Source organism: Protopterus annectens, chromosome 9.part0 (genome assembly GCF_019279795.1).
Source record: "Protopterus annectens isolate FY-2018-M chromosome 9.part0, PAN1.0, whole genome shotgun sequence".
Taxonomy (NCBI): Eukaryota; Metazoa; Chordata; order Ceratodontiformes; family Protopteridae; genus Protopterus; species Protopterus annectens.
The window spans coordinates 1,396,470,653-1,396,492,655 of record NC_056743.1 but is presented as its reverse complement, the minus strand read 5'-3'; positions in this window follow the sequence as shown (position 1 = coordinate 1,396,492,655).

The following is a 22,003-nucleotide window of genomic DNA, read 5'->3' as shown; positions in this document are numbered from 1 at the left end:
TAAGATACTTAGCCCCACTCAGCTGCTCTAGGGCTTCATCTGTCCTAGGCATGGGGTAAGCATCTGACTCTGTGTGATTATTTAATTTCCCGTAGTCCACATGGAACCTAGTGCTGCCATCCTTCTTTGGTACCAGCACCACTGGGAGGCCCAGGGACTGCTGGACTCCTGAATTACCCCTAGTTCCAAAATTTCCTATATCTCCTCCCTCAGAGTCTGTTTGACTCTCTCAGGCACCCTATACATGGCCTGCTTAATAAGTCTTTGGGGTCTTTATCCACATGGTGCTGCACCATGTGGGTGCACCCTGGTTTTCCAGTGAACTTTTCCCCAAACTCCTGTAACACTGCTTTGATTTCACGAATGTGGCTAAGGAATAGCTGCTGGGGCATTGCTACTCCTTCAACTGAGGTGTCAGTCCGAACTTCACTGAGGAGATCAGTCAGCAGATGCCCCTTAGACTCCTCCTGCAATCCACTGCAAATACTAAGCACAATGATCTCTCTATCATGGTAAGATTTTATCATGTTAACATGGTACAATTTGTGTCCCTGCCTCCTGCCTAGCAGTTCTACTATGTAGTTAACATCACTGACCTTCCATACCACCTTGTACGGTCCCTCCCAAGCTGCCTGCAGCTTGTTGTGTCTGATAGGAATGAGAACCATTACCTGCTGCCCTACAGCATACTCTCTAGCTCGAGCATTCCTGTCATAACAGACCTTTTTCTGCTGTTGTACTTCTGTCAGGTTCTCCTGGGCCAAACCCATGAGTTTTCTGAGTCTTGTCCTGAGGTTTAGGACATATACCACAACAGACTCCTTGTGGGATTCACACTCACCCTCCTACTCATCTCGAATTACATCTAGAGGTCCCCTCACTCTATGCCCATAAAAAAACTCAAAGGTTGAAAAACATGTGGATTCTTGGGGCACCTCTCTGTAAGGAAACCACAGATGGGGCAAATATTTAACCCAATCCCTCTTAAACTGGTCTGGAAATGCCTGCAGCATCGCCTTGAGTGTAGAGTTTAACCTCTCAACAAGACTATTAATCTGGGGATGGTAGGGGGTGTTCTTTAGGTGCTTCACCCCACAGTACTACCACAGACAATCCAGCAGGTCTGACATGAAATTGGCACCCCTGTCAGTCAGTATTTCACTTGGAAAACCTATCCTGACAAAAATCTCTAACAAAGCATTTTCCACCTTTTCTGCCTCAATGGAGGACAGAGCCACTGCCTCAGGGTATGTGGTAGCACTAGGATCTACTTTTTCCCTGTGGATCTTGGGGTACTCAGATGCCCCACAGTATCCGTAGCTACCCTCTGAAATAGCTCCTCAATCACAGGCAAAGGCATCAAAGGAGATTTTACCTTGTCTCCTGCCTTGCCTACCTTTTGGCACTGCTCACAGGTCCTGCAGTACCCTGTTACATCTCTGGAAATCCCAGGCCAATAGAAGTTCTGCATAATTTGTCCCTTTTTACATTTTATATCCCTATGACCTGCAATGAAAATATCATGGGCTATGGCTAGAAAGCCAGATGGTAGTCTCTAGGCACTACCAACTGTTATATTCTCTCAACCTCCCTCAGGGATCCACTCTCTCTACAGTAACCCTTTGTCCCAGTATACAGATTCTGCCTTGCCTTGAGAATCAGGTGCCTCACTAGCTACCTCCCTCAGGCCTTGTAATATAGGGTCTGAGAGCTGAGCCTATCTCAGCTCTCTCTTTATAACCCTTCCCAGCTCCTGCACCACAGGAAGACTGGCGTCTTATAACAGCAGTGCCTCACTGTCAGCCTGGGTACTACTACTCACTTCTGCCCTTGCACTCACTCTGTCCAAGGCAACATCAGTACCAACAAGTAGCTGTGGCTTATCTTCAGTTTCACTGCTACAGGGTAGCTCCCTCCCTGAAATAACCACCTTACCAGTCCTGGCTGCAAGAGTGCGGTCTGTCAGGGTCTCCCCCAGGCTACCAGACCTGCATGCTTGTCTCCAAGCCTGACTGCACAACACAGCTTTATTAGGGGTAACATGAAACAGTGATTGGTATACATCTAACAGTGAATTAAAATTCATCTTTTGTTTCCAAAACGTCATCTTAAGTACTACATTTGTGATGAATTGTTATAACATTCTGTAGTCTTATGTTAAATATTTTAGAAAATTACTCCTTAGCAATCTTAGATCTTAATGGGACAAAAGTTAAAGAGGATATTCCTGTATTATCAAAATCATTACCTATCAGGACATCTGCAGGAATATCCTCAAACACACCTACTTGCTTGCTTCTTTTCCACCCTCCCAGTCAAGGTCAATCCTAGCTAAAGGTATTTGGAATGGGGTCCGTCTTAAAGCTCTGACTGGAGTAGACTGCCCAAGCAAGTAGTGCTCCTCTGTAACCAATGTAGACTTCACAATGGTTAGGTCAGAGGCTGTGTCTCTCTTAGCTATGGTCTCTTTCTCATTAACTATGATAGTCTATAACCTCTTGTGATAGTTTGGTACCCTTGTTTTCAAAAGACAACCTACCGTTGGCATTTTGGTATTACCACTTACTGGCTGTCCCACCTTTTGTTCCCCACCTTGCCTCCATGGACATCGATATGCTACATGGCCCCACTGGTTGCATTTAAAACATTTAATCCAAGGTCCTGGACATGTACCTGGACTAGTGGCTTCTCCTGCTACTGGCAGACTATGTTGGGGCAGTCTAGGCCACCCACCATGGGTTCCCTTAGACCCATGAGCAGCACTGTATGTCCCTTTCCTGTGCAGGGATGCACTGCTTGCTAGGTATAGGTCTCCCTTCTTCCTCAACTCATCTACAGTAGTGCATTATCTATCAGCTAACCAGATTCTCATGTCCTCAAAGTGTTAAAGGCTTGTTCCCTCACCAAAAGGTCTGCCAGCCCTTCAAAAGGGGTGACCTGACATCCACTCACCCACCTATGAAAATAAGTGCTTAGTTCAACAACATATCCACATGCACTTTTATCTGCCATGCATCTATGCTCATGAAACTTTTTCCTATAAGCTTTAGGTGTTAACTTAAAAAATTATAGTAAACAATTCTTTACAACATTATAATTTAAACAGTCATTATCAGACAGTTTGGAAAGAACAGATACAGCTTTACCATGGAGTAAGGGGTCAGGAACCATACACAGAGCCCTTGGTCAACATTATACTGGTTAAATACCCTCTCAAACACATGAATGAAACTATCAAAATTATCCCACTCTGTAAATTGTGGAGAAATTTACTGACCTTTGTTGCTTCTGAGGTTCGGTTACTCCCTTCCCAATTACCTCCATGACTCTGGCAAAGAGTCAGCATCTCCTTTTCATGTTGCCTCTGCCACTCCTTCTCCTCAGCTTCCAGGCATAGCAGTTTCTCATTTTCCTTAGTCCCTAGACACCTCAGTCTCTCTGCTGCCTCTATTTCCAAATGCTTGGCTTTTAACTCAATTACCTTTAACTCCAGATTGATTTTTAAGTCCTCTGTGGAAAGGTTGAGCTGTCCATTTTCTGAGAGTTGTACATCTTCATGGCCAATATGATTGTCCTCCTGGTTGCTATTCTGTGATGCAGCTGTGACTAAAGCTGCAATTGTGTCTGCTTTAGTCAGGTTGGCATGCACCAGTTCTTTAGCAAGGCACATCTCAGCCAACTGGCTCTTTGTCAGCTTGCCATATTCTTCTGCTGAGATGGTTGTCTGCTCTCCCTGACTAACTAAGCTAACAAAAAAAAAAAAATAATAAATAAAACAATTGCGATATGAACTCTGAATGTTCACTGTGTGGCTGATTAAGAGTACAACACCTTCAGTGATCACTGTACACAAGCTACAGGAATTCAATATCTACACCACTACAAGCCAATTAATATGTGATATGGCTAGCTCACCACTATCAACCAATTAATATGTGCTGTGGCTATCCCACCACTGCCAAACAATTAATATGTGATGCCCCTGCATTGGCCCAGTAATCAAGGAGCCTCAATCCTCACCACTAGCACCAGTGAGGGACATGCACATTGGGAGGATGACAAGTACACACACTCAGTACAGTACAATTTCTCCTAAGAGCACACAGAGATCACAGTCAGTCTGGGGCTGTTTTTTTCCTCTTTTTCCAGATCCCCAATAAGACTCTCCACTGGCACAGCTATAGGGTTAAGATCTCAGCTGAGTGGTCAAGCCAAAACCTCCAGCACCCTCTCTGTCCAATCAGTGCTTTGCGTCCCTGCCCAAGTAGCTCACACACACACACACACACACACACACACACACACACACACACACACACACACACACACACACACACACTTTGAGATTTAATTTATATACAAACACACAGACATGCCAGGGGAAGGCTGGCACAGGTTCACTAGCTATGCCCCCTTCTCCCCAGACTATAAGGTAGTACCAGCTGCCACCAACCACTCTTATCAGCTACTATAAGGCCCTTCCCAAAGGGTGACCAATTCTACTGTGTAATGCTACTATTATCCAAATGGTAAGTGTGACCAAAACTTTTAAGGCTATTTTAAGAGTGGCCTGTACAGTGTCACCAAATACATATGCAAGCACTCTAAGAGCTTAAATATATCTAAACAAACCAGCCACAATTAAAAGGTTTAAATATATTTAATAATAAATCAAAAAAGCACAAGACAATACTCAATAACGCAACAGAGTGACAATAGAGCTTAGAATCACAGGAAATATTTCAAAACAACATTGCAGGACAGTCTCAAATAAATACACAAAAAATCTAAACTTATCTTTACTGTATTCCTATCTATATTTAAGAGATACTATGCCCTAAATGACTTACTTACAGAGCAAGACAAGTGCTGATAGAGGATGTTGTCAGATCTAAAGACAAATACAAACTGCACAGACTCACTCTCTGAGATAATTCTCAAATTACTATCAAACATTTCTGCTGGGTTATCTCAGATTACATAATTCTTTGCCACCTCTGCCTTCAGTACCCAGGCTAACAGAAAAATAAATTTTAGCACCTCTGTGTCAAATATACTTATCTCTCAGAAGTTTGCCTGGAACTGGAAGTCGTAAAACAGTTAAAACACTTTTAACTTTGAAACCTGTAATTATTTATGTTTCCAGACCATAGAAAATTTCTAGCTGCAGACTTTCTGTCTCCTAGCTGAGATAAACAACATCATAAACAATTCACTTATTTTCTTAGTTTGCAAGTTAATTCTGTTCTTTTCCAGTAGGGTACACTGTGGTTACATTCTTGAAGCTCAGCACATAACATACAATTCAACACAGACGTTTGCACCAGTAGTTTAACACACACATAACATATAGTTTTCTTACATCTGTAAGACAAGTATACAAATCATACTACTATTCACAAATAAAATACCCCAGGTTTCGCAAAGCTGAAATCTCCGTGCAGGAGCAGTGTAGACACTCCTGTACGGAATATGACCACCGAGTGATCCAGGAACGTACTGTTTTGCTGTGCATGAGCCTACCTACACTGTTTCTGCACAGATAGCCCTGCAGTATGCTAATAAGCTCATTTTCTGGTGAAAACCATGCAAATGAGCTGAATTAGCAATTCAGGAAGTAGGCAGGTCTCCATGCAGGAACAGTGTGGGGTGCAGAAGTGTATTCAGCTACTAGCCGAATACATTTCTGCAAAATAGAAATTGGAGGCATGACAGCCTCAAAGAAAGCATGTAGTCCCTTAAATAGGTATGCCAATGGCCAAATAAGTGGCCATTGGCATGACAAATAGTTTATTTTTTTGTAAAATAAATTTTTGTTTGGCCGATCTTGACTGTTTAAGCATACAGCAGTGGCATGCAAATGGGATCCTGCTGAAAATACAAAAAAAATGAAAAAATAAAGTTTGAGAGAAATCTGCATTTTGCCATAATAGTCAAAGGCATTGTGAAGACTGGGTGAAGATAAGTGAAGCCTGCCAGCCTAGCCAGATAGAATTTTGGAGATAATTATGTCATCTGTAAACATTAATGTAAACCACAAGCTTGTGTCTTAAATGGTAAAAATAGTGTTACATGTAGAACTGGAAAAATGTAACAACAGTGCACTCTGCTGACCAAGTAAAGTATGTTGTGACCCTTTGATGTTAAAACTTGGAGCCAGTAAGTCTAGAGTGAGGCATCCTGCCTATTGTTTTAATACCAGAGTTAATGGCCAGAATTTGCATGAATAAATGTCCTTCATTGCTCTGGTTTCTGCCCAGAGGTGAAGAATGTAAATGCAGTTTCTGAAATGTGAAGAATGATGTAATGAGAACCAGGAATGTGATATTAAAAACAGAGAGAATCAGAGAGCATTAAACATTTTTGTCTTCACTATCCAAATCATCAGCACTGTCTCACTCTATATGTAAGTTTATCTTAGACTTGTGTTTTCTCTTAGAAATAGCTAGAAACTAGAAAGATTAGACTACGTGTTTTTCTGTGATGTCAGAACTGTACTACTGAATTATTTTAAGTATTTCTCTGTGATCTCTGAACTCTTGACTAGCACTGTGTAGTAAAAAGTATTGTCTTGTGTTTTGACTATTTGTTATTAAATATTTTTAAAACCCTTTCAACTGTGGCTATTTTTGTAGAGATAATTTAAGTTCTTTAGAGTACTTGCATGCCTTTGGTAAAATTGTACAAAGCCACTCTAATAGCTTTAGCCCTGGGCTATACTACCAATTGGATAATAATATTGCACAGTAATAATTGGACACCCTTTTAAGGGCCTTTGAGTAGCTGATAAATATTACTGGATGGTTGCAGCTGGTACTACCATACAGTCTAAGAAAAAGGGGCACAGCTGGAGACCCTGTTTCAGCCTTCCCCCAGGAGTGTCTATGTGGTTGTATAAACTCTTCTCAAAGTGTGTGTGTATGTGTGTGTGTGTGTGTGTGTGTGTGTGTGTGTGTGTGTGTGTGTGTGTGTGTGTGTGTGTGTGTGTGTGTGTGTGTGTGTGTGTGTGTGTCAGCTACTTGGGCAGGGACATGAAGCACTGGTTGGACAGAGAGGGTGCTGGAGGTTTTAGCTTGCCCACTAGGCTGAGATTTGGACCCTATAGTTGTGCCAGTGGGGAGTCTTATTGTGGACCTGGATAGCAAGGGAACAACCAGCCCCAGACTGACTGTGATCTCTGTGGGATCTCATTCCAAATACCTTTAGCTAGGTTTCACCTTGACTGGGAGGGTGGAAAAGGAAGCCAGCAAGTAGGTGTGTTTGAGGATATACCTGCATATATCCTGATAGGGAGTGATTTTGATTGTGCAGTACCCTTTGCTTTTGCAGTGACATGCAGTCAGGCTTGGAGACAAGCAGGTACATATGGTAGCCAGGGGGAGATCAAGACAGACTGCATACTTTCAGCCAGGACTGGTGAGGTGGTTACTTCAGGGAGGGCATTACCCTGTACCAGTGAGACTGAAGATGAGCCACAGCTGCTTGGGGGTACTGATGGTCCCTTGGACAGAGTGACTGCAAAGGTAGAGGTGAGTAGTAGTACCCAGGCTGACAGTGAGGCACCACTGTCAGAGGATGCCAGACTTCCTGTGGAAGGGGAGCTGCGGAAGGGTTACAAGGGGAAAGACAGCCTCAGCACTCAGACCCTGCACTGCAAGGCCTGAGGCAGGTAAATAGGGAGGCGACTGATTCTCAAGGAAAGGGGGAATCTGTATACTGGGACAAAGGGTTACTATACAGAGAGTGGACACCTGAGGGAGGGCAAGAAGTGAGAGAGTAAAGCAGTTGGTAGTGCCTAGAGTTTACCATCTGGCGCTTCTAGCCATAGCCCATGATATTCCTTTGCAGGTCATATGGGCATAAAACATACAAAGAGGCATATTATGCAAAACTTCTATTTGCCTGAAATTTCCAGAGATGTAACAGGGTACTGCAGGACCTGTGAGCAGTGCCAAAAGTAGGCAAGGCAGGAGACAATGTGAGAGCTCCGTTGATGCCTTTGCCTGTGATTGAGGAGCCATTTCAGAGGGTAGCTATGGATATTGTGGGTCCTCTGAGTACCCCAAATTCCACAGGGGAAAGGTATATCATAGTGGTAGTGGATTATGCTGCACTATAACCTGAGGCAGTGGCTTTGTCCTCTATTGAGGCAGAGAAGGTGGCAAATACTATGTTAGAGAATTTCAGCAGAGTAGGTTTCCCAAAAGAAATACTGACTGACAGAGGTCTCAATTTCATGTCAGACCTGCTGGCTTGTCTGTGGAAGTCCTGTGGGGTGAAGCACATGAAGACCAACCCTACCATCCCCAGACTAATGGTTTTGTTGAGAGGTTAAACTCTACAATCAAGTCCATGCTACGGGCATTAGCAGATCATTTTAAGAGGGAGTGGGACAAATATCTGCCCCATCTGTTGTTTGGTTACAGAGAGGTTCCCCAGAAATCCACAGGGTTTTCACCCTTTGAGTTGCTGTATGGGCATATGGTGAGGGGACCTCTAGATTTAATTTGAGATGAGTGGGAAGATGAGTGTGAGTCTCACAAGGAGTCTGTTGTGGCATACATACTAAACCTCAGGACAAGGCTCAGGGAACTCATGGGCTTGGCCCAGAAGAACCTGGCAGAAGCCCAACAACAGAAAAAGGTGTGGTATGATAGGAATGCACGAGCTAGAGAGTATGCTGTGGGACAACAGGTAATGGTTTTCATTCCTGTCAGACACAACAAGTTACAAGCATTTTGGGAGGAACCCTACAAGGTGGTAAGAAAGGTAAGTGATGTAAACTACATGATGGAACTGCTAGGCAGAAGGCAGGGGCACAAATTGTACCATGTTAACATGATGAAACCTTACCATGATAGGGAGGCCCTTGTGCTGAGCATTTGCAGTGAATTGCAGGAGGAGTCTGAGGGAGATCTGGGGACTGATCTCCTCAGTGAGGCTTGGGCTGACACCTCAGTGGAAGGGGTAGCAATGTCCCAGCAGCTATCTCCTACTCATGTTTGAGAATTCTGAGCATTGTTGCAGGAATTTGGGGACATGTTCACTGGGAAACCAGGGTGCACCCACCTGGGGCAGCACCAGGTGGATACAGGACCCCAGAGGCCTATTAGGCAGGCCCCTTATAGAGTGCCTGAGAGAGGCAAACAGACTCTGAGGGAGGAAATCAAAAATTTGGAACTAGGGGTGATTCAAGAGTCCAACAGTCCCTTGGCCTCCCCAGTGGTGCTGGTGCCAAAGAAGTTTGGCAGCACCAGGTTCTGTGTAGACTACAGAAAATTAAATAGTCACACAGAGTCAGATGCTTACTCCATGCCTAGGACAGACGAGGCTCTAGAGTAGCTGGGTGGGGCTAAGTATCTTACAACCATTGATCTTAACAATGGTTACTGGCAGATGCCCTTGACTCCCAGTACTAGAGAGAAGTCAGCCTTTGTGACTCCTTTTGGCTTGTATGAGTTCACAAAGATGCCCTTTGGGACGAAGAATTCCCCAGCAAATTTCCAGAGGCTGGTAGATCATATCCTGGCAGGAGCAGGAGGGTTTGCTTTTGCTTACCTAGATGCTATTGCCATCTACAGCCATTCCTGGCCAGAGCACCTTCAGCATGTCAGGGAGGTGCTGGGCAGACTACAGAGGGCAGGGATGACCATTAAGCTGAGCAAATGTCAGGTGGGTATGGCAGAGATCTCCTACCTGGGACATAGAGTGGGGAGTGTTAAGATAAGGCCATAACCTGCCAAAGTGGAAGCCATTCAGGCATGGCCTGCACCTGTTACTAAAAAGCAGGTGAGGGCATTTTTAGGGAGAGCAGGGTACTACAGAAAGTTCATCCCCAGTTATAGTACCATAGCTGCTCCCCCTCGCAGACCTGACAAGGAAGTACTGGCCAGATAAGGTAGTGTGGACCCCAGCATGTGAGCAGGCATTCCAGAAGCTTAAAGAAGCTTTGGGAAGACCCCCTGTGTTAGCCGGTCCAGATTACAGCAAAGAAATTGTTGTGCAGGTGGATGCTTCAAACCATGGGGTGGGGGCTGTACTTAGCCAGATTTCTTCAGAGGGAAAGAGCACCCAGCGGTTTATCTCAGTCATTGGCTCCAACCCAGGGAGGAATGCTATGCAGCTGTAGAAAAGGAATGTCTAGCCATAGTGTGGGCACTGCAGAAACTTCAGCCTTATCTGTATAGAAGGAAATTCAGTGTTATGACAGATCACAACTCCCTAACATGGTTAAACAGAGCCAGCCAGCAAAATGTCAAGTTGCTAAGATGAAGCCTGGGATTGCAGGCATATGATATGTCCATACTGCACCATAGTGGGATTAGCAATGCCAATGCAGATGGGCTCTCAAGACAGGAATGGGGTAAGGTATACTCAGATAGACCACACTCCCTCAAGCAACGTTTTTCAAGGGTCACATGAAAAACTAGCTTGGGTTTTCCGGGGGGGGGGGTATGTGAAGATAGGTGAAGGCTGCCAGCCTAGCCAGATAGAATTTTGGTGATACTTCTAATATCTGTAAATATTAATGTAAACCACAGGCTTGTGTCTTAAATGGTAAAAATAGTGTATAGTGTTACATGTGGAACTGGAAAAAATGTAACAGCAGTGCACTCTACTGACCAAGTAAAGGATGTTTGACCCTTTGATGTTAAAACTTGGAGCTGGTAAGTCTAGAGTGAGGCATCCTGCCTATTGTTTTAAGGCCAGAGTTAATGGCCAGAATTTGCACTCATAAATGTCCTTCATTGCTCTAGTTTCTGCCCAGAGGTGACAAATGTAAATGTAGTTTCTGTTAGCCTGGGAACCCAGGGAAGTGTGAAGAATGATGTAATGTGAACCAGAAATGTGATTTTAAAAACAGAGAATCAGAGAGCATTAAGCATTTTTGTCTTAACTCATCAGCACTGTCTTGCTCTATATGTAAGTTTATCTTAGACCTGTGTTTTCTCTTAGAAATAGCTAGAAACTAGAAAGATTAGACTAAGTGTTTTTCTGTGATGTCAGAACTGCCCTACTGAATTATTTTAAGTATTTCTCTCTGATCTCTGAACTCTTGACTAGCGCTGTGTAGTAAAAAGTATTGTCTTGTGTTTTGACTATTTGTTATTAAATATTTTTAAAACCCTTTCAACATGGGCTGTTTTTGTAGAGATAATTTAAGTTCTTTAGAGTACTTGCATGCCTTTGGTAAAATTGTACAAAGCCACTCTAATAGCTTTAGCACCGGGCTATATTACCAATTGGATAATAATATTGCACAGTAATAATTAGACACCCTTTTAAGGCCCTTTGAGTAGCTGATAAACATTAGTGGGTTGTGGCAGCTGGTACTACCATATAGTCTGGGAAAAGGGGCACAGCTGGAGACCATTTGTCAGCCTTCCCCAGGTGTGTCTATGTGGTTGTATAAACTCTTCTCAAAGTGTGTGTGTATGTGTGTGTGTGTGTGTGTGTGTGTGTGTGTGTGTGTGTGTGTGTGTGTGTGTGTGTGTGTGTGTGAGCTTCTTGAGCAGGGACATGAAGCACTGGTTGGACAGAGTGGGTGCTGGAAGTTTTAGCTTGCCCACTAGGCTGAGATATGGACCCTATAGCTGTGCCAGTGGGGAGTTTTATTGTGGACCTGGAGAGCAAGGGAGCAACCAGCCCCAGGCTGACTGTGATCTCTGTGTGCTCTTAATGGAAATTGCACTTTACTGTGTGTATTTGTTATCCTTTCCTCCTATATGGCATGCCCCTCACTGGTGTTAGTGGTGAGGCTTGAGGTTCCTTCATTGCTGGGCCAGGGCATGGGCATCACAGGCATGCAGAATGAAAACAATACCAGGGAATAATGGTTGCTAAGGGGAAAGGCTCAGTGTATGTATGGTAACTCAGGAGTAAGGCATTATGGTATGGAAATGAGGGGATTTCAACTGTCAGACTGCACTTAAGTGTGTAGGTGCTCCAACACCATGGTGTAGACAGGAGGAGCAGCTAACATGAAAAGGAGGTGTGTCATGAATGCTGTAAGCACATTGGAGCTCAGTGGCCCATGTTTGCCCTTAGCTAAGCACAGCTAAGGCAGGAGGTATGTCCAAGGCTGTATTACCCTATTCCATGAAATGCAGAGCATGTTCATGTCTAGGAAGGGCCAGTTCTGCTGAGAACTATTTACTTTAGCTAAACGGGTGTGTGTGGCACATACCAGGCCTGAAACACCAAAAAAAAAAAAGCAAAACAAAACACAGGAGATAGCAGAACTGTTGACATTTGAGCACTGGGAATGCGTGGCGCACATCAGGGCTTACACGGGGAAGAAATGGGAAAGGAAAACTGCAGAAGGAAGGCAATCAAGGAGAACAAGCATAGCTGGCAGGTGGAATGCATCAGAATCAGCCAATTACACAGGCAGAGCCCAGCACACTACTATAAACTATGCAAACACCTTTCAGTCTGGTTTTTCCCACAAACTCTACACCACTGGTGTACACATTTGGGGGAATTTTAAACTGACAAGCCAACAAAACATGTTAGGGGCTGCTGTTGTTCTGATCTATCAGCAAGTGCTAGAGACTGAGGGTGGTGAGGAGGAAAATGCTGACAACCAACTCAGACTGAGGAGAAGGAGAAGAGGCTCCAGACCCAGGGTAACCTACCAGAGGCTACATGATCTGGAGATAGTAGAGAGATACAGGGTGGACAGAGACATACTTCAGCAACTTGTTAAGCTGTGCTGGCCTCATCTCAGAGCCAGAACCAACAGATGGGAACCCATTCCAGTGGATACCAAGGTATGTGTAGCCTTAAGAATACTAGCTACAGGTACTTTCCAAAGACCAACTGGGGATATCATAGGGGTCTCACAGGCGTCTGCATCCAGGATACTCCACCAGTTCCTGGATGCCATGTGAACACATGCTGCTGAGCACATTCACTTCCCCAACACCAGTGAGGAGAGGACCAGCAATATGGTTCATAGGTTCATAGGTTCATAGGTTGGTACTAGGCTATCAGCCCTAGGGCCTATACAAGCCTAGCCATAACAATTCCCTGGCTATTTCTTCCCACACTATTTACTTCCCTGGACCCCTGTCTAGCAGAGCGACTGACATGATCCCTGGGGTGAATTTCCTTTCTCCCATCCAATCGTCAAGGTTCCTTTTGAAGAGGACCAAAGATGCACTCTGCTTGACATGTATGGGCAATCTATTCCAGAGTCTGGGGAGTCTCTGGGTCAGGAACCTATCCCTCCAGCATGTTTTGTTTATTGTGATGACAAGGTTTAGATCCCTGGAGCGTGTGGCTCTGAGGGATTGGGATTTCTTTAAGTGTAGCATGTCCAATAGCTCTGGGTTTGACATGGCCTTGTATGTTAAGCAAAGATCGCCTCTGAGTAGATGATATGCGACAGAGTATAGCTGGAGTTTTTTAAGGCAGTCAGCATAGGGCATCTGCTTTAGGCCTGTGATTCTTTTAGTGAGGTATTTCTGTGGCCTTTCCAGTTGTTGCAGATGTCTTGAGAGGTACATACCAAACGGGCATTGTATTCTATAATGGGTCTAATGAGGGATGAGTACAGTGGGACAATGACCTCCTTTTTTCTGGATGAAAAGCCCTTAGTGATGAGGTGTGCCACATAGAAGGATTTCCTGACTGTTGTGGTGATGTGGTTATCAAAGGTGAGACCACTGTCCACCTGTGTCCCTAAGTCTCTTATCAAACTTTCGGTGTTTAGTGTACTGCCACCTATATGGTAATTCACGGATACATGTTTTTTCCCAAAGGGGATAACTATATATTTCTTGGCATTGAGCTTGAGCCCATAGTTCTGGCACCAAGCATCTGTTTCTGTAAGGCCCTTTTGTAGAGTATCCACATCTTTTGGGGATTCAATAATGGCTCCCAGTTTGCAGTCATCTGCAAACTTTGTTATCCAGAGTCCCTTAGTGTTGGCCTGTACTTCAGAGAAGTAGATGCCAAACAAGAGTGGTCCCAGGACTGAACCCTGAGGTACTCCACTTGTCACTTGTCTGGAGCTGGATTTGGAGTTGGCTACTTTTACAGTGTGGGTTCTATCAGTAAGCCAGTTAGCAACCCATTGGGTGAAGTAGGGATTAATGCCCAGCTTAGTAAGTTTATCTATGATTCCAGAGTGGGGGATGGTGTCAAAGGCCTTGGCAAGGTCTAGATAGGCTATGCATCTCTTCCACTGTGTAGCAGACTACCCAGAGGTACTGGGTGCCATAGACTGCATGCACATCCACATCAAGGCACCACCTGGTGAATGGGGTAGGGTCTACTTATACCACAAGGGCTTCCCCTTCATCAACTGCCAGTTCATGTGTGATGCCCAGGACATTTTCATGAATGTGTGTGCTGGCAGCCCTGGAAGCTATAACGAATCCCACATCTGGGATTTGTCACAGCTGTACTGGGAGTTTGCCAGTGGGGACATCCCATATGGCCAGCTGGTGGGGGTTGCTGGCTACGCATTGGAGCCATGGCTGATGACACCCATTAGAAATGCACACACACCCACACAAAACATGATAATGAGGCACATGCACAAACCAGAATCATTATAGAGTGTGTGTTTGGGATGCTCAAGTCACTGTTCTGTTGCCTTGACATATCCGGTGGAGCCTTGCAGTACTCTCCAGCCACATGTGCACACATGTTCATAGTATGTGCCATGCTACACAATATGATCCTGCAGAAACAGCTGCAGCAGGAATAAAATGGGGAAGGGCCACACAGCCCCCCACCATTGCCAAGGCCTCCACAAGCACAGAATGAATCGGAGGAGGAACATCCTGAGCCTGCTCCTGTAGGCAAACGGAGGCATGCTCAGTATGCGCTGGCCTTGGCAAAGGTGCAACACATAGCACATACAGTGACACCGTAGAGCCCCAGGGACTGATCTCTCTCTGTCTCTAACTCGCACACACAGTAAAATGGATGCCAAACATCACACCACCTATACCTGACCATATATAGACAGTGTCTTGCATGCATTCAACATAGTCAACCCTCAAGCACCACCCTCACAACAGCTGCAGGCACAAGGTAAGCCAGTCTCTGTAACAAAATAAACTAATGGAGTGGAATTTTGTGATAGCATATCTATGGTATTGATCAAGCATGTAAGGGAATGGGGTGGCTAACTGGGATAGCAGCAGACAACTGGAAGCTCTGTGGGACAGTGGGCAGTATATCCCCAGTACTGCCCTACCCACACCATGCAGTACCACCCTAGTTAACAAATGCCACTGCAGTATATGTGGTGAGCCAAATAACTGGACGGGTCATAGGTCACATGCATGGATGTCAAAGTGGGGTCCCATACCCACCAGCAACCTCACACTGCAGATCAGCTGTAGAAAACCATACAAAAATGCCTGGCAAAGGCCCCCACATGGTGACATCCATGAAATCCCCACCCACAGACTTTTACACAGTGATATCACAGCAGGTCTGGCAGTGGCAGTATGGCTTTGAAAGGTAAGAAGTCTGAAACTACAAATGTCTATGCCAGAACACTCTGACTTGTGGTTGATACTGTTATGCCTGTAGTCTGAAAGAATGGGCACATCACTATGCTATCTTCTTCTTCTTTCGGCTTTTCCCGGTTAGGGGTCGCCACAGCGGATCACCTTGTCCGCACATTGAATGGCAGTGGAGTTTTACGGTGTCGAGTTGCCAGCCCGGCCCAACCTTCCACAGAAGGCACACACGCACACCTAGGGCCAATTTAGAGTGTCCAATCCACCTGCAGCATGTCTTTGGGATGTGGGAGGAAACCGGAGCACCCGGAGGAAACCCACGCGACCACAGGGAGGACATGCAGACTCCGCACAGAAGGCACCCCAGCCGAGGATCGAACCAGAGAACCTCTTGCTGTGAGGTGGCAATGCTAACCACTGCACCACCGTGGCCGCCCGGCACATCACTATGCTATATGGAACCAAAATGTTAAGCAAATATCAGCACAGTTTGTGCAGATGTGTATCGTGTACAGTTGTGTCACCCCCCCATAGTCCCATAGAAACGTAGTAACATATTTCTAGTCTTAGACAGCATCCAGATGTCACCCAGAGTGATGGCGCAATAGTAACAGAAGACAGTTGTCAGTAACACCCACAGTCAACTTACTGGTGCCATCTCCTGCCAGCAACGTGGAAACATATGATCATCAGAATGCACTGCCCTGCTACAGATGGCCTGTATCTGTCACACCTGGCCTACAGGCCTCTGGCAAATGCCTATGCCTCACCTACAGTGCCCTTCAGGGAGTGTCATGGGGTCCATAACACCAACATAACACAGTCCACAACATGCAAAGAAAGGCCATGTTGATAACTGCTAGGATCAAACGTGCCAGCCTCAGGGTGCCAGAAATCTGGACAAAACCATGAATAATGGGGTGATGAAGGTCCAAAGAGAAGGACACCTGTGAAATACTGCTCTAATAATGTTATAAAGTTGATAGAATGATTTATGTTAGCATGGAATGTCTGATGGGTACAAAGTCTGAAACTGCAATGTCAACTGTCAGTAATATCTAACTTCAACCCTGAGTGACTTGCAAAACACTTTTGCTGGAAAACCACACTTATTTGGGTAACCAACAAGATATATGAGTCATGGATGTGGACATTCTGTGATACTCTGTAGAGTTGACAGGCAGGGCTGGGAGTTTAAACATGGGAATGTGCTCACTGCAGGCAGTACTAACCCTGGAAGATGGTGACATGTCTGCACCCACAGAACCCTGGGTCACAGCCATAGGGAGTAACCCACCTCTCCCTGATCACTCATTCTTTGCAAAATTCTGACCCCAACATGTGGCCATCCAAGCAAAATGAGGAGGGCCATACATATATGTGTGACAAACATACACCTTCAGGCTGGTCTGTCTGAAACACACAATACCCTCCAAGTGGAGTCAACCATTGAGGAGAACCCAGTATAAAGCACTGTTAGCTATAGGCAAACATATCTGCCCAGCACATACATCCCCCACATATCCTATCCCCTACAAATCTATCTGGAGTCTGCCTGTCACCCTGATCCTGTCTGATTTATATTATCCAACTGTGGACTGGAAATCAGACCAGGCCAGAGCATAAATGCACAGAGATTCCACCATTGTAATATATCACAAGGTGCTGGACCATTTCCACAGTACCAGCAGTCATTTGCTTGTAGGCACACCCCTCGACAGGCTGGATTGTGCAAGAATGCATAGAATTTGGTACCTGGTGTGTGGCTCATCCATCCTGTATTCCTCTGGTAAATCACTGTGATGATCTGAGGAGGTATGTCATGAGGTACTGAAACATTACATGACAGTGTCAAATGACATATATGACAGATGTCTGCTAAACAAGCCCTGTAACCCTAGGAACCCATACATTACTGAGAGAAATTGTCACAATCACTGTATGGCACATTGTCCCCACATTTTGATAGGCTATCTCCAGATATCCTGCACCAACAGGTTGTGAGGTATGGCTGTAGCACAAAACAAACTGGACTGGAGTGCAACAATCCCTGGAATGGAGTCCCACATGTACTATAGAAGGACACACTGGGCATGCTCATACTCTTTGAGAAATGTCAGTAGCATCTAGGAATGAACAGGCCTTCCCCACCCAGTGCACTTCCCATTGCCCCACCTTAGCAGTCCTGAAGATGTCTGTCATCATAGAAGTCACTTTTGTTAGGCATAGCCCCATAAGCTTTGTGGTGCATGTGATAAGTGCGTAGTGCTATAGTACAAGTAACTAGTTAGGAGTTCTAATCTCAGTCCTGCCAAATATAAAAGTGTGCATGTGCTTACATAAAAGCTTTTGGGTGCATTCAAACCCAGTACACTTCCCCTTTCCCTACTTTAGCAGTCCTGCAGATATCAGTCATCTTGGAAGTGCCTTCTGTCAGGCGTCAGCCCCATAACAGAGACAGATGCCTGGTGTCAGAGCCATGGCCTCAAGCTCAATGCCAATGCCAAAAAGTGCATTGTTATCTCCTTTGATAAAAATTCTGTACCCATGAACTACCACATAGGCGGCAGTCTTCTTAACACCGAATGTGTGATAAGAGACCTTGGGACCCAGGTGGACAGTAGTCTATCCTTTGATAATTACATTGTCATAGTAGTCAGGAAATCCTTCTACATGGCACACCTTATCACAAAATGGTTCTCATCCAGGAAAAAAGAGGTCATTGTTCCTCTCTACTCGACACTCATTAGACCCATTATAGAGTACAATGCCCCTTTTGGACTGTACCTCAAAAGACATCTACAGCAGCTGGAAAAGCCATAGAAGTACCTCACAAAGAAGATTGCTGGCCTCAAACAAATGGCCTACACTGATCGTCTAAAAAAACTCCAGCTTTACTCTGTAGCATATCGCCTACTCCAAGGTGATCTCTGCCTAACATATAAAGCTATGTCAAACCCAGAGGTGTTGGACATGCTACACTTAAAGAAATCCCAATCCCTCTGAGATACATGCTCTAGGGACCTAAACCTTGTCACCACAATAAACAGGACTTGCTGGAGGGATAGATTCCTGTCCCAGAGACTTCCTATACTTTGGAACAAGCTACCCATCTATGTCAAGCAAAGTTCCTCATTAACACTCTTCAAGAAAAATCTTGATGAGTGGATGGGAAATAGGAAATACACCCCTTCGGTGGCTCTGCTCGACAGGGGCACAGGAAATTAACTTTCGTGGGTTGGCATAAGCCAGGGAACTTTGTTGGCTAGGCTTACTTAGGCCCTTGGGATGATAGCCTAGTACCTACCTATGAACCTATGAACATAAGCTCTGTGGTGTGTGATAACTGCATAACATGATAGTACAAATAACTAGTTAGGAGTTCTAATCTCAGTCCTGGCAAATGTAAAAGTGTGTGTGTGTTTACAACTAAAAGCTTTTGGGTCCATTCAAACCCAGCACACTTCCCCTTTCCCTACTTTAGCAGTCCTGCAGATATCAGTCATCTTAGAAGTGCCTTCAGTCAAGTATCAGCCCCATAAGCTCTGTGGTGCATGTGATAACTGCATAACACTATAGTACAAATAACTGGTTAGGTAGGAGTTCTATTTTCAGTTGTGGGAAATGTAAAAGTGTGTGTGTGTGTGTGTGTGTGTGACAGTTGTGTGTTTGTTTGTAGGTGAAACAGTTTTATGCCATTCCCACCCACAACACTTCACACTGCCCCACCTTATCAGTCCAGAGGATGTCAGTCCCTTTATCAGCAACTTTGGCCAGCTGTCAGCCTTGTAAGCTCTGTAGTGCATGTGCTAAATGCTTAACACTATAGTACAAATGACTGATATAGCAGGGGTTCTACTCTTGTATATGACAAATGTGTGGGAATGTATGTTTGTAAGTCAAAGTATTTTGATATGTTTCCCACCCACTGCCCTACTTTATTAGTCCTGCTGATGTCATTCCCCATATCAGCACCTTTGGCCAACTCTCAGTCCAGTGGGCTCTGTAGTTTGTGTGGTAACTGTGTAACACTATGGTATAAATAACTAGTTAGGGAAGGGTTCCCTTCTCACATCTGGTAAGTGTGTGTGTACATGTGTCTGTTTGTCGAACAAAGTATTTTGATACGTTTAACACCCACTGCACTACTTTATCAGTCCTGCTGATGTCATTCCCTTTATATGTTCACAAGTGTGTAGTAGACTAATGGCCCAGGAGCTTTTACAAGCCTAGCACACAGAAGGGCCCTGCCATTGTGCCACCCGATGTTACTTCCCAGTGCCTGTATCAAGTATAGCCACTACAGTGATCTTTGGGTTGAATTGTCTATTATCCATCCACTCATCAAGATTTTTCTGGAACAGCATCAGCTAGGTGCTCTGCATGACATGTATGGGAAATGTATTCCAGGGCATGTGCAGTCTCTTGGTGAGGGACCTGTCCCACCAGCATGTTGCGGTGATTGTGGTACTGAGTGTGTGGTGTGGATGGATTTATATGTAGCATTTTTAAAACAGCTGGGTCAGACATGGCTTTGTAAGTCAAGCACAGATAGTTGCTAATTAGGTGAGATGACACAGAGAATAGCTTGGGTCTTCAGAGTCTTTCTGTGTAGGATGTGTGTTTAATGCCTAGGAACCCCTTTCTAAGGTGCTTCTGTGGCCACTCCATCTGTAGCAGGTGCCTAGTGAGGTACATGGCAAATGGGCCATAATACTTGAGGAGTGGTCTAATGAGAGAATAGTAGACAGAGATTATTACCTGTGTCTTCCTGGATGCAAAACCCTTGGTAATGTAATGTGCCATATAGAAGGACTTCCTGACCACAGTGGCAATGTGGTGCTTGAAGGAGAAGTTGTTGTCAACCTGTGTCCCCAGATCTCTTATAATGACTACAATGTTCATTGGGGTCCCATTGATGTGGTACTTACTGGGTACTGGGTGTTTTACCAAAGTGGATGATGATGCATTTTGTAGTGTTACGCTTCTGGCCATAGTTTCTACACCACTCATTGGTCTCAGTGAGGCCTTTCTGTAAGGTGTCTTCATCACTTGTGGAGTTCATGATAGCTCCCAGCTTGCAGTCCTCTGTGAACATGGTCAGCCAGAGTTCCTCTGTGTTGGGCTGGACTCCTGAGAAGTAGATGCAGAACAGGACACTATCCAGTACTGATCCCTGTGGGACTTCACTTGTGACTGCTTGCTAGTCTGACTTGGAGTTTGCCACTGTCACACTGTGTGTTCTGTGAACCAATTTGCAAACCACCCACTGATATATGGGTAGATGCCTAGTTTGTTGGGTTTATCAATAATTCCTGACTGAGGAATGGTATCAGAAGCCTTGTCCAGATCGAGGTAGGCTGTATGCAGTGCCTTACTGTCATACACATCCCTGGTGACTCACTCAAAGATGTTAACCAGGTTGAACAGGCGCAATCTGCCATTCACAAAACCAAACTGTGTTGGGTTCAGAGTTAGGAGATTACCCGTATTCTGGTCAATCAGGTCCCTGATGATGTGGCCCATACCTGTACATAGTAGCACTGTCAGGCTAAGGGCCAAGTAATCCCCAGGGTCTGTAGATGCTACCCCTTTATGGAGAGGGATGGTTGTAGCAGTGTACCATTTTGGAGGGACACAGCCAGAGGTGAGGCTGTGACTGACCAGGGCACACAGATGTGGTACCAGGACTCTTTTTATGTCATGTAGAACACAGCCATGGATATGTTGGGGTCCCATGGAAGCTGTAGTCTTACCTGTGGACAATGCAGGTCTAACCTGGCCTGTAGTAATGCTGGGTGCCTGGCATTCATCTGCCATTGTGATTGTCCCCTTGGGAGGAGAGAGGGTTAAAGCTGGTACTGAATATTCTGGCAAGACTGTGGCCAATATCTGTTGTCTCAGGATAGGAATTAGGATTGTGCAGTAACTCACAGCACTTGTGGTTATTGCTGTGGAGGTTGTTGATATAACTATCAAAGGCTTTTGTGATTGTCGTCAGTGTCTGCTGCAATTCTGCCTTCGTAGCTGCCTGTAGGTGATTCCATGAGGGATCCCAAGTTGTGTTTGAGGCTAATAAGGGGGTTCACCAGTCTTGGGACACCACCTTTTCCTGCAAAAGTGTCTTCCTTCTGTTGTACACTTTAGTAATGGCAGGGGATCATCATATTGGCTTCCAGTGTTTGGATGACAGTGGCTGGGTTCTGTTGGCTATGGCTAGTAACATGCATCCATGTACATGTTTGTGCAGTGAATATGTGTATGATTCTACAGTCATGCAGCTATTTCCCATTGGCATGGGTGCAGTGAAGTCATCCATCCCTGTTTTTATGACTGCAAAGTCAGCTTTGGAGAGGTTTTGTAAGGTGGTTACCTTTGTGGAGGGTGTGAGTGGGATGTTGAGCTCCATGTTGATTACATCATGTTTGGATCTGATCAGGTAGGGATTAACAACTGCGGCCAAGCAACATTCCCATATGTAAGTAATCAACACAGGTCAAGGTTATTGCATCCTCTAC